General features: G+C 41.9%; 1 pseudogene; it reads left to right on the top strand.

Annotated features, from left to right (window-relative positions):
* Window positions 1-13061: 13061 nt before the first annotated feature.
* LOC114023799 lies at window positions 13062-13912 on the top strand (annotated as a pseudogene).
* The last annotated feature ends 596 nt before the right edge of the window (window positions 13913-14508 follow it).

Below are 14508 nucleotides of genomic sequence, written 5' to 3'. Positions count from 1 at the left end.
ACATTGAGTTCCTCCTTGTGACACAGCATAGCCGGTAGTCACTCTAACAGAGAAGGATGAAACCATAAGAGAACTTCAGCAGGAGAAAAATACATCTTTTCTGAATGAATTTCATGGCATCAGGAGTACCGCTGTGTATCTAAAACACTAAGGAGTTTCAGCAAAAGAATGTGTATCCTTTTCCATTTTCACCATCTAAGAGTTAGAGAAAGAAATTCAAGATGAAATAAAAATAGTATATAGTGGTTTAGAATTGGTAGCTAGGCAGTGTTTTCACAGCTTAGTTTTAGGAGGAATAAGTCTTACCAGTTCAGCCCACTGAGAAATATTTCAATTCCTGACCCAAATGGCTTGGATGAACATGAAAGGCTCAAAGGAAGATGAGAAAAAGGCTGGATTATGTGGATCAACAAGATGACCTAGATGGACCCCAAGGCAAGGGGTTCTGTAATTACAGCCTTCATGAGGGTGTTCAGTAAAGTTTGTGCAATGAGAACTCCACAGGAAAGAAAATTTCAACTACTAATATTGCAGGTAGGCTCTATGTGGATTTATATGACTCGTAGGCCATGAAGCAAACCCACAGGCTCACCAGAAATCAAATGACAGTTAATCTCATCATAAGTCTGAAGGTGATCCTGGAGTGGAGGGAGAACAGGAACTGCCAGAGGGACACTGTCTGAATTACCTGAGGTGACCTGCAATTGGGTTTGGAGGCTTATCCAAACAGATTTCCCTTTTGTGATGGTCCAATATCAAATTGGGTCACAATATGTTAGGAAAAGGCTGTGGAGATTGTTACGCAGAAATCTATGTGCACTTTGAAAAAAGGTCTCCAGCTAATCACAACTGATCTGGAAGTTCAAGGAGACTAAGTAAGGAACTCCTATCATTTAGGGTTGTCACTGCACAGGTGACAGCTAAGTCACTGTGACACTGTGACACTGTGTGAAGCTAAAGGTCCTTTCAGTATGAAAGACAACAGCTACTGAGAATGCCAAAAGCAAAAATCTGCAAGAACAAGAGTCAAAATCACTTCAACAACAGTGAAAATCAGAAGCAGTTTCATAGAATATGTTATAGAAAACTTAATCTTAGAGGAAGAATTATGAAAAACTCTGCCTTCGAAAAGGAAGGAAGATGAGAAAAGAAATTGCCCTCAGGGAAAGCTAGTTTTCTGCCTGTTCGATTGAGAATTGAAAGATATAATGCGTAATCCTTGTTTCAATAGGTAAGATGGCCTTTCTCATAACCTAGCAAGGAGAAGGGAAGAATTTGAGGTCTTCTGGAAAGTTTCTCCTTTTGGCTGTACCCAATCCAAAAACAGGGATTGATCTACAGAAAGAAAACTCTAGAATTCTTCTGAAGAAAGCCTATTTATGCAGGTGAAGAGGAAGTTGGAAATGACATAGGTGAAGAGAGAAACTTCAAGAGAGAGAACTCTAAGACATTTCTGCACAATAGTTATTAGGTAAGGTGCAGGCTTGAAGAATGGGTTAAGAAGTAAAAATCATGAAGTAAACACATGCACCCCGAAGTGTTCCATTATTCTGGGAAAACAATGAAAATATGCAGAAGAGATGAAAGCAGTGATAGAATTTTCCAAAAATGAACCAGGACTGGGGTTGTTGGCCAGGATTCAGAAGAGATGAAGTTTGAAGCTCTTTAAGAAAATGGGTAAGTTTACATGTATGCTATCCTTTTCTGAAATGATGATTTAAATAGTACATGGAGGGTGAGGTTGTTGGCTGTGTAAAAATAAATTGGAGAATTTCTCAATAGAAATGTACTAACAAAGTCAATCCTTTAAAAAGTTGGTGGTAATTGATGAGAAAGGAGATGATGAGATATTGAAATGTTCGTGTCAGGTAAGCAACTGGAATCAAACTGAGAAATAAGAAGGCTGCACCAGTCCCTGGTGTTGGATGTCTTGAGAAGGAGGCAGTTTGGTGGACTGAGTGGTTGAAGGTGCTTAGAAAAAAGATGTGGTGAAAGAATAAGGAGGATGAGAAACCAAAAGGTAAACCATCAACGAAGAGGAACAAGGGGGTGAGAAACATTGGGAATTCAAATTGGGCAAGTATGTCTGAAGATGAGCTCATTCAGACTCATGTCAAGGTGACCTGCCATTGGATGTCAGAAGAGCATAAAGATTTGCTCCATGACCAGTCTGCCACATAGATCTCTTTGAAGCAAGACTAGTAGTTGAATATCTCTTTTCTGTGGAGCACACATTGCACAGAAGTCACTCAAGACCACAATAAAAGATGTAAAAAGAGAACTTTTTTGGCCTTGTCTCCACCTGGATCATCCTCTTGGGTCTCATAACTCAGCCTTCTGTTTATGAACTAGGTTTATGAACTCAACCAGTGGTGTGAATCCAAAACTTTCTACATTAGCTGAGCTGTTGTGACTTCTCTCATCTGAAATGTTAACCATACCAAGAGCTCGCAGAAGTTACACAACATTTATCAACTCTGAAAAATAAAATAAAATGCTAGAGTTGACAGAAGCTATACGTAAAGTCTTTTTTTGTCCCATCAGAGGAGGGAAACTAGATATGCATGCCAGTGTTTCCCATGGGACTGAAGGGACCCAAAGTAGTGATGTTAAAATTTGATACATATAATTGTGGCTAGACAAAGAATCAAGCAGTGTGGTGCAGCCACAATGGTGGGGCATAACACAACAGTGAGGCAGGTGCCCTAGTGACAAAAAGTCCTTTTACATCAGGGCTTCATGGCTGGGATGTTGTAATTGCTGGTGCTTCCTGGAGCTTGGGCCAGTCAGTCAGTCCTGTGATTTAGCTTTAGAACAGTTCAGCTAGAGAATGAGCACACAGAATTATTGTTATGCCAGGCTCAGGGTACAGCTTGCTTGCTAGGGTTTTACCCTGGAAATAGAAGTATTTCCTAACAATAAGAAAAGAGAGTAGCAAAAAGAGGAGTGGGGGCCCTGACAGAAATCAGGTCATGAAAACAAACACTTGGCCACTTTATTTTAACCAGTATATCAGGTTTATCTCATTTTGAAGTTTCTTTTCTGATTATTAGAGAGGGAAAATCTAGGAGGTAACACATTTTCCTGCAGAAAATCTTTTGTATCCTGGATATGCAGTAATACTCCATGTACTGTCATGCAATCCCTTTATAAACAATTTATTCTTTTCCAACTAAACCTCTTCTTTTATTTCATGAACCTGTAGGCACATGGACAGTCATGTGATAGAATAGTAATACTTCTAGAAACTGAAAAAAAAAACACTTTCCCACTAAAAATCAATCACCTTACTACCTTATGATAATTGATGTAACCAGATATTCCATGAGAAGCTAGGTGATTGTATTTTCCTTAGTATGCCAAGAAAAATGTCAAATGAGCACTGCCATCTAAGACAGCCACCTCCTTCTACCATGTCCAGGTCCCATTAGGTGATGTGCCATCCTGCTGATCCTTTGTTTTCCATCTTATTTTGCTAAGGCAGAGCTGACAAAAGTTCAGACCCAGAAAAAACTCTGTTTCTGACAAAGATCTGCTAAAATGCCACTTGGATGAAAAACATTTTCTGCTTCCTTCTGTGTCAGAAAGATACCTATTCCCTGACTTCCTACTCCTGAGCCTCTGTCGTTACCAGTACATCATGTAAATCTGGCCAGAACCTTATCCTCCTCTGCCTTAGGACTTCAGATGTCAGGAAGCTTTATCTTATTTTTTTGGATTTCCTGAGTAGTGTTGTTAGTTGAATTTTAATTGAATTCCTGACTGAAGTGGTTGGGGATGGTGGGGAGAGGAGAGAGGTGAATTACAACACAATTATTTCCAGGGCTTGAGCAGTGTCTCATGGCAGGTCCATGAGTGTAGGACAATACAGAAGTTCTTAGTACTATGGCAACAATTCTCAAATCCTGGGGATTATGATGACTAGGTGGGGCTCAGAATCAGAATTCTGTAAGGAAAACAGGTTTTACAATCTTCGATTTGCTTCACTTAAAGTACCCGGGCACAGGAATGAAAGCACTGTCAGAGTTGATAACTCTAACCTGCATTATGGGTCTCTGACTTCCAAGCTAGAATCTCTGAAAATGGTAGTTCTTAAAATCTGAATTACTAGTGTAATCATTACACATATCATATCAATTAATATGAAAATCATAAATCCCTTTACAATAGATTATATCAGGAATTTCTCAAAAAAAACTTTGCTCAATTAAAAATGCACAATGGGGAAAATAAATTAGGCTTTTGATCCAAACTCTATATTACATCTCCCTGAATGAGAAGGGAAGAAAGGGGAGGCAAGAAGGCAAGGAATAGTTTACCTATCAGATTTATGGAGAACAGAAGAATTCATGACCAAACAGGAGTTAGAGAACATTACCAAGAAGCAAAATGGAAAACTTTGGTGACATTAAATTGAAAAGTTTTTGCACAAACAAAGCCAATGCAACCAAGATTAGAAGGAAGGCAGAAAACTGGGAAAGAATTTTTACAACCAGTCTCTCTGATACGGGCCTCTTTTCTAAAATATATAGAGAATTAAATCAAATTTATAAGAATACAATAATATAACAATGTCAGTGTTTCTATGGGACTGAAGAGACCCAAAGTAGTGATGTTAAAATTTGATACATATAATTGTGGCTAGACAAAGAATCAAGCAGTGTGGTGCAGCCACAATGGTGGGGCATAACACAACAGTGAGGCAGGTGCCCTAGTGACAAAAAGTCCCTTTACATCAGGGCTTCATGGCTGGGATGTTGTAATTGCTGGTGCTTACTGGAGCTTGGGCCATTCAGTCAGTCCTGTGATTTAGCTTTAGAACAGTTCAGCTAGAGAATGAGCACACAGGATTATTGTTATGCCAGGGTCTTTGAAGCAAGACTAGTAGTTGAATATCTCTTTTCTGTGGAGCACACATGGCACAGAAGTCACTCAAGACCACAATAAAAGATGTAAAAAGAGAACTTTTTTGGCCTTGTCTCCACCTGGATCATCCTTTTGGGTCTCATAACTCAGCCTTCTGTTTTTTCTTAACTTCCTAGGTTTATGAACTCAACCAGTGTTGTGAATCCAAAACTTTCTCCATTAGCTGAGCTGTTGTGACTTCTCTCATCTGAAATGTTAACCATATCAAGAGCTCACAGAAGTTACACAATATTTATCAACTCTGAAAAATAAAATAAAATGCTAGAGTTGACAGAAGTTATACCTATCAGCATTCCCCAATTGATAAATGGTCAAAGGATATGAACAGACAGTTCTCAGATGAAGAAATTAAAGCCATCTATAGTCATATGAAAAATGCTCTAAATCACTATTGATTAGAGAAATGCAAATCAAAACAACTCTGAGGTACCACATCACACCTATCAGATTAGCCAACATGACAAAACAGAAAAATGATAAATGTTGGAGAAGATGTGGGAAAATTGGAACACTAATGCATTGTTGGTGGATATGTGAACTGATTCAACTGTTTCAAAGAGCAATTTGGAAATATGCCCAAAGGGCTATAAAAATGTGCATACCCTTTGACCCAGCAATAGCACTTCTAGGGCTATATCCCAAAGAGATCACACAAATGAGAAAAGGACCTACATGTACAAAAATATTCATAGCAGCTCTTTTTGTGGTGGCAAAGAATTGGAAATTGAGAGGATGCCCATCAATTGGGGAATGGCTGAACAAGTTGAGGCATATGAATGCAATGGAATACTATTGTGTTATAAGAAATGATGAGCAGGCACACTTCAGAAAAACCTGGAAAGACTTGTATGGACTGATGCTGAGTGAAGTGAGCAGAACCAGAAGAACATTGTACACAGTTAACAACCACCCTGTATGATGACTAATATTAATAAACTTAACAATTCCCAACAATACAAGTATCTAAGGCATCTCCAAAGGCCTTGTGATGGAAAATGCTATCCACACCCAAAGAAAGCACTATGGAGTTTGAATGCAGATCAAAACATACTATTTGCTATTTTGTTCTTCTGTTGAGTTTAGTTTCCTCTTTCTGGTGGTCCTTCCTATTGGTTCTAATTATTACTTCTAATATCACTAATGTGAAAAATATGTTTAACTGGAATGTAATTGTATAGCTTATATCAGACTGTGCGCCACATTGGGAAAGGTGGTGGGGAGGGAGGGGGAGAAAAATTTTAAACTCAAAAACATATGGAACTGATTGTTGATAAATCAAAATAAATTAATTAAAAAAAAAAAGAAAAAGGATACTGGCTTTCCCTACCCACAGAAAATAAAAATCACCTCATTTATTTAGGTCTGATTTGACTTGTATACAAAGTATTTTGTGCTCAGAATCATCTAGTTCCCATGTCTGTTTGGGCAGGTAGATTTTCAGGCATTTTATACCGTCTAGTTATTTTAAACGGCTTAAAACAATATGAAGTCACGCTGCTGACACAGGGTGTAGTTTTCCTATTTTTTTCTTTAGATTCAATCTTTTTGAGCTTTCTCTTTGTTTGAGATCACGATGACTACCCCTGCTTTTCCTGCATAATCAATTTTACTCCTGATCTTTCTTTTATCTTTATGTGTATCTCATTTTTATAGCATTTTCTGAAAGCAACATACTTACTGTTGTATTCAAAATTTTAACCTATCAGCAGTTTCTATTTGATGGGCAGTTTTTATACAATCTTGAATTCTTGTTTCCAAAGTTTGGATGTCTGTCTTTATCAGATATTTACTACTTCATATTATCTACCTAATCCATTACAGTGATCCACTACTCCACTTCTTATCCAGTATCAGATTGTATGGAGGATTCTTGCTTCTTCTTTTTTTTTTTAATTTGAAATAGAATTTGAAATCTAGCACTGCTAGGTCTCCTTCCTTCACTTTTCTCCCCATTCATTCATTCTCTTGATATTCTCCATTGGTTGTTCTTCCAGTGAAATTTTGCTAACTCTACCCCCACCCCCAATCTATAAAATGGCTCTTTGGTATTTTGACTGGTATGGCACTGAATACAAAAATGAATTTTGGAAGAATCTTTATTTGTATTTGATTGGATTGGCCCACCCACAAGCGATTAAGATGTTTCCCATTGTCTCCCAGGAACCAAATGGGTATCTAGAGGTGAGAACATGACCCCTGCTCAGGAGGGGATGTTTGTGTGCTTCTGTCCTTACAGAATCCTTTCTCAATGGCTACCCATTAAGAAGTGGTAAAATGTAATTTGTGCCAGTTAATTAATGAATATTGGAAGAATAACAACTGCACATTTGATATTGAGGAGATGTTAACAGGATGAATGACACTGAAGGGAACACATGAGTGATAATACTAGAAACCTCCCCCCCTCCCCAGCTATTCAAGAGTACTCTAAGAACCCTGAGGAGCACAGTAGCCACACTTTGAGGAATCAAGCTGCTAGTCCAAATATGGGCCTGGGAGGGTGAACACAGGAGTGTGAGCTCCACAAAGCACTGGAAACAGCAGATAGCCACCAATAAAGTAATAGCTAAATAAATTGTGACAACATATATTACTTGCATAGAATCAAATTGCTGGCCTTCTGAGTGGGGGTGGGGAGGAAGGAGGCAGGAAAAGATTTGGAACTCAAAATTTGAAAAAAATCATGTTAAAATTATTTTTACATGTAATTGGGGGAAAATAAAATATTAAAATTTTTAAAAATCTTAAAATTACGAAAAAATGTTTCCAGTTGTTTAGATCCATCTCTGTTCCTTTGAAAATTGTTTTGTCGTTGGCTTCAAAGAGTTCCTGGGCCTGTCTTGGTAGAGAGACTCCCAAGTATTTTATACTATCTGAAGTGATTTTCAATTTCTCTGTCTCCATCTCTGTCTGTCTCTGTCTCTGTCTCTGTCTCTCTCCCTTTCCTGATCTTCGTTGATGATCTAGAGAAGTGATGAAGTACGTGGGTTTGTTTTCCATCCTGCAACTTTACCAAAGTCATCCAGGGTTTCAACTCAATTTTTAGTTTATTCTATATCATCCTGTCATCAGCAAAAATTGGTGTTTTTCCCCTCTCATTGCCTATTCTTATTCATTCCACTCCCTTTTCTCCTCTCATTGCTACAGCTAAAATACCTAATACAATATTGCAGGATCACGGTGATCATGGACATCCTTGTTTCATCCCTAATCCTGTTGAAAAGAGATCTAGCTTACCTTCATGACAGATAACAGTTACATTTGCATTTAGAGAGATACTACTTACCATTTTAAGAAAAACACACCTTCTAGTGTTTTTTCTTAGGAATGGGTGTTGATTTTGTCCAAAGCTTCCCCCCCTTTATCTATCTATCTGTCTGTCTGTCTGTCTGTCTATCTATCTATCTATCTATCTATCTACTTGTTATTGATGGGGTCAATTATGTTGATATTTTCCCCTAAGTATTGAATGAGCCTGAATGGTTGTCATTTCCTCACTGGTAATTATAATTTTGGCATCCTTAAGTATCCATTTAGGAAACTAGTCCCTAGTTTCCTCTATCTGTTTTGTCTCTCCCTGCTTTAGATATTAAAACTGTATTTGTGTCCTGGAAGAAATCTGGTAGGACTCCTTCTTTACCTCCCCCCCCCAATGCAGTTTGTCTTATGATTTTGAAAGTCATGGTTCTTTCAGCATTTGCTAGAATTTCCTTGTCCATCACATTGGTCCTGGATTGTTTTGTTTCTTTGCTTCTGTTTTTGTTTTGTCAGAAGGAGCTAGTTCAATTTCTCTTTTCTAAGTAGGGGTTCTTTAAATATGCTATTATTGCATGTTCTATTCTCTAAGCTGTTGTTTTTCGAGGTGGTTTGTAGATGTATACCTTCCCAATTCATTGATCTGTGTTCTCTGTCAATCTGTGTGTGTGTGTGTGTGTGTGTGTGTGTGTGTGTGTGTCTGTCTGTCTGTCTGTGTCTGTGACTGAGTCTGAGTCTGTGTGTGTGTGTGTGAGGCCTTTTAGACATTTTCACCTGGGTAATGCTCTACCTGGGCTGTGAGGTGGCGCGAGAGGATAGGGCATGCCGGTCCTGGAGTCAAGAAGACTCATCCTGAGTCCCAATCTGCGACCCATGTCTACTTTCTTCAGTAGAAACTGTTGGCCTGGGTTTCGCTATCTGCAAAATGACCTGGCCATGTATCTTGACCGAGGAAACCCCAAAATAGGGTCAGTCATGAAGTGATGACCGACAGATGACTGAACCCCTGCAGCAGCAGCAGCAGCAACAACAGTAACAGCATCCCCGGTCCTGGAGTCAAGAAGACTCATCCTGAGTTACAATCTGGTGACCATAGACATCCCAGGGCATGACCTGCCTGGGGAGGGTCTTCAAAATGAAGCAGAAGACTTAAGACTTCCAGCAGAGGCAATGGGGACTCACTTAAGGCTCAGGAACAAAGAAGTCCCCGGATGAAAGTGGAGCTTCTAAGAAAATCAAGTCAGCCAGGCAGCTGTGTAGACATGCCACAGAACAGAAGATCAGCAGCTGAAGGCTCCTAGCATTCTTGTGAGAGATCTGAGGTGAGAACAAGGCTCTTTGGTACTAGAGTGTCTGGCATGGTATTAGAGGCCAGCCTCAGGAGACTCTGGCAATGGGAGGGGCCTTTTTTAGTTGTTGTTTAATCAAGTATACTTCTGGTGATTTAGGCCAAGGAGACCGAAGGCCCGGATTAAGGTAAGGTGGCAGCAGCTGAGATAAAGAGATAAGAGGTATGTAAGAAGACCAGGTTTTCTCCACGTAAGATTAATCTTACCATTTCACCCTTCCTCCTAACTCAAGAAACTCCAGTGGCTTCCTATTAGCTCCAGGATCAAATATGGAGTCCTTTAATTGTCATTCAAAGGTCTTTACAGCCTGGCCCCTTCCTGCCTTTCCCATCTTCAATTTCACTCTCCTGCGTGCATGTGTGCGTGTGTATATGCCTTACAATAATTCTGCAACCAACGCCGGCCTTCCTGCCTATTCCTCACATTAAAGCCGGTCACCAGCCTTTGCCCCATCCACCCCCAGACCAAGAGTGCTCCCCCTGATGTCCTCTGCCCCTTAGAATGCCTGGCCCCCTTGGAGACTTGGCGGCAAGACCACTTTCTGCCTTTCAGCATCATCCCAGATTCAAGAGCTTTCCCATCCAAGGTGACCTTCCATCACCTCTGTCAGTAGCTTCACCTGCCTATTTGAATACATGTGACTTCTCCCCACTAGAATGTAAGCTCCTTCAGGACAGGGATTGTTTTTGCCTTTCTTGATATCTTTGGCCCATAGTGAGTGCTTAAAAAATGAAGATTATTTCATTGGAGGCAATATGAAAACTGCCTGGAAATGGGAGACAGTGAGGGCAAGTGGACCTGTTAAAAGGCTATTGATCACCTTCCACTCCCAACCCCAGTTCCTCTGCAGAAGTGGGAGAGAGTATGGAACATATAATGTCAGATCTTTTTTCAATATATCGATCAGTTTTGCTGAATGTTTTTCTCTTTCTCTTATTTTTTCCTTTCAAAATTATTTATCAGGTAGAAATTTAGGCAACATGAAAATATCAATAAAGTTCATTTTTTAAAGAAAGGAGTTATTAGACCTTCCTACTCTGTGAATTGTGGTGAAGACACACATTGTCACACTAACAGTCATGCGACAGTGTTCCTCTGAGTCACTGACAAATGACTGCCACTAGGATGCAGGTGGAAAGATGTCATACAGGGGATAGCTCAGGAAGCTGTAGAACAAATGTTCTGAATCTGAGGTCTAAGACTTGGGTTTGTTTTTTTTTGGTATGTTTTGAGAACCCTTTCAATATAGGTGATTTCCACTGTAATCCCATGCATTTTTTATTTTATGAATTTAAAAAAAATTATTCTGAGGAGTTCCTAGGTGTCACTAGACAGCACACCAACATGGTCAAGAATCCCTACTCTGGCAGTAGACTAGAGGTGAATGAGCTGGCTGCTTGCAAACTTGGGTCTCCAATTTCAAGGGAGCAAAGAGTGACCTAGGATTAAAAATAATATTAAGGGTTACTTTCCCAGGCCCCCTGAGGGGGTTTGAGGGGCCTTCTGTAGCCCATTCTGTACCTTGAGATCCTGGAACTTGAGAATATCTCAAGTCCTTTGCCCCTTATCTTGAAATGCCATAAGAATTGCACCAAAAGAATTGCCTTTGTTTCCCTTACCCTCTGTTCCTTATCCTGTCATTCATCTTCCTCATGTTGCATCATGACAATTTTTCCTTATCTTGTAAGCAACCACCTTCCTTACCTTCTTTGTTCTTATCCTGTCCCTAATCTCCAGCCCCTATGTGAAACTCTGAAAATACATCATCTTCCTACAGGCTGTATAGCTTTCTGTCTGTATAAGCCTGGGTCTTTTCCTATATTGGCGCCCTTTGTTTAGCTCCTTGCTAGCCTCAGGCCCGTGAAGCTTTGACAAAATAAAGCTCCCAATGGCTACAGAGAAGCTCTAAGTGAATGCTTTCACGTATGAACCAGCTCTCCCCACTCTACACCTCAGCAAAACAACTAGCTTGTTTGCTCCTTGGCCTCCAGAATCGGTTTTGTCTAACCTCTGTACCTTTAAGAAGAGTCAAAAGTTCAAGTGAAGCCAAAGTCCTCTCCCTTCCAGCTTAGGAAGTAGCATTAGTAGCATTCATTCATCTTCTCATCTAGCACTCCAATGGAGTGAATTAACCTTCAGTGTCTGCTACCCAAACAAAACTCATCACACCCAGCACCAAGGTGACCCAAGGGTTAGTGAAGGCAATGCCAGGGGAGACCACATTTTGGAAGCTTCTCTATCAAGCTGGAAAGGCTTCAAGCCTGGTCCACTGGTGGAGGAGGGGAGAGGACCCAGGGCTGGGAAGAGGAATGATAACTAGGCCACATCCCAGAAACATAATCATCCCCCTGGGGCTTGGACTTGCTCCCTTTTTCATTTTAGGTGGTCACTGAATCACTCTGGGAAAATCGAGCTTCCTCCGTGCCAGCAGACACAGGGACTTCTCTCTTCGAGGCGTCCACTGCCAGGGTTACACACTCTCTCGGTCCATCGCCGGAGTACACGGGTGTGGGTGGCCCTTCTGTTGCCCGAGGACCCCCAGGATTTCTGGGATTTGTCTTGTTGTGTAAGCCCTAACAAAACACTGGCTTGAAAGCCGAGCGCAATTAGGCTCAGGGAGACGCCATCCCGGAGGCAACGGGGCCAGCAGAGCCGAAAGGAGAACCAGCCTGGTGAGCTGGAGGGCAGGGGCAGAAGGGACCGGGTTCCCCACGCTACCCTGCTGGGGCCGATATCCCACCAGCCGCCTTCGGCTATGCATGGAAGGAGAGGGGGATGGGGATGGCCAGGGGCGGGGGTGGGGGTGGGGAGTGGAAGGGTGAGAAAATAACAGGTCTAGCCACGGTGGAGGTCCTTCTGTCCCTGACAACTAGCAAGAGCGGACCCAGGCAGCTGTCAGCCACCCGCCCCTCCCCCTCTCCCCAGGCAACTTTCCGAAACCCTGCCCCTCTTCGCCACCACCTCGGCCCTGGAGAAGAAAAAGTGCCCCTTTCTATGTTAATTTGCAGTTCTAAATCCTCTCCCCAGTTCCGTATCCCTCCCCCCCCCACGCCCACACACACTCTGCTACTGAGAAGGCAAGAAAGAAATAAGATACTCATTACACAGAAGAGGCCCTGAAAAACACATTTCCACCTTATCCATGGCATCAATGGGGAAGGGGGCGGGGAGGAAGCGAGGACAAGAAAGGCACAAGATTTCTTGCTTCTCTTCTCATTTGGGCTACATTGCATGGGCCATGTGCAAAAACTTTTTCATTTTATGGAATGAAAATGATCTACTTTAAAAACACTAGAGAGTACAGGAATAAATAGAGTCTTCCTTAAAATGATAGTATGTAGCATCTATCTCAGACCATCAGCAAGGTGTGCATCTGTCGACACGTGGGCTCTCGCACATGTGGGATGCCCAGCCTTGTCACGTCATTAGTAAAGCTTCTTCTTGATTCAACCATGGTTTCGTGGAATTCGTGATATAGGTTACAATTCTTCCCAGAGATTCTATGTATATTGTGGGACAATGCACCCAAGATTTAGGGGTAGAATGTTGTGCTTGTCTGTCTGTCTGCTGCTGCAGTGAGCATTCTAATGACCCACGATCATGTGGAGTGCTTCTTCAGTGCCATGGACCATATGACAGATGCCTTCAAAGGCACTGAGAAAGGCAGCCTCTATTTGACTCCTTACAGAATTCTTTTTCTGTGCAAAGCAAAGGACTCCATGCAGTCGTTCATGATGCCGGTTTACCTAATGAAGGACTATGAGATCAAGCAGCCTGCGTTTGGTGCAAATGACATCAGGGGGACAGTGAAGGGCGAAACAGGAGGTGTCTGGGAAGGACCAACTGTATACAAATTGACCTTGGCAACAGGGGGTGCCGTGGAGTTTGGACAGTGAATGCTGCAGGTGGCTGCCCAAGCCTTCCCAGGTGAAGTCTCCAGTGGAGCTTATGGGTACTCTTACATGCCCAATGGAGCCCATGCTTTTCCTATGCCAGCTGCCGATGGAATGTACCCAAACCCTCCAAGCTATCCCTATGCACCACCTCTACCTCAGTTTTATCCAGGACCTCCCATGATGGATGGGGCCATAGGGTACATGCAGCCCCCCAACACCTCCCCTCTGTATCCTGGACCCATGGAGCCACCAGTTGGTGGCCCTGATGTACCATCTACTTCTGCTGCTGAAGCAAAAGCTGCTGCCAGCACTTACTACAACCCTGTCAATACCCATAACGTTTACATGCCCATGGACCAGCCCTCACCACCTCCATACTACCCCCTGGAAGACAAGAGGACCCAGTAGATGCACCTGCAGTCTCCTCATCACTCACCTGCTTCCTTATTCCCCCAGAGCTGAGTTTGGAATTGGTGGCGAGGCTTTTGTCAGACCTGGCCTTTCCTCTAGGCCTGTGTGTAGTTAGAAGTAACAGGCACAAAGAGAAAGGAGTTAGCCTGGGAGAGTTCCAGCTGGCCTAGAGACATTGACCTTCTGTGTGAAATGCTAACAGTTTGGTTCCCACAGAACTGGACAGGACAGGGGGAGATTAGGTTATTGATTAATTGATGTCTTGGTTTGTTGGTTTACACAAATATGTAAATAGGGCAGAGGGAAATTGGTTTATTGGTTTACACAAATATGTAAACAAGATGAGGGGGAGATTGGTTTTCACAGACTATATAGAAACAATAGATACTACATTGCAAACACAGATGTTAAATGGGATGTACAGGAATGTCGGGACAAGTTGGGGGTTAAAGCCAAGTGATCCTATATAACCACTTGCCCTGCTCCTGTACAGATGTGTGATTCCAATAAGGGAACACACCCAATTCTCAAGACAATTGTTAATAAAGGTATCTCTGCCCTCGCTCCACAACTGTGATTTCTTTTTGACCCAGCTAACTCTTGTTCGGGGAATTCCTCGAGCCCAGTCTGGGGCTGAATTCTGAATTGAGTCTGGGGTTTTTATAACAAAC

Source organism: Vombatus ursinus, unplaced genomic scaffold (genome assembly GCF_900497805.2).
Source record: "Vombatus ursinus unplaced genomic scaffold, bare-nosed wombat genome assembly UNPS02004455.1, whole genome shotgun sequence".
Lineage (NCBI taxonomy): Eukaryota > Metazoa > Chordata > Mammalia > Diprotodontia > Vombatidae > Vombatus > Vombatus ursinus.
Note: the sequence above shows the minus strand (reverse complement) of the source record. Positions and strands in the feature narration are given on the sequence as shown.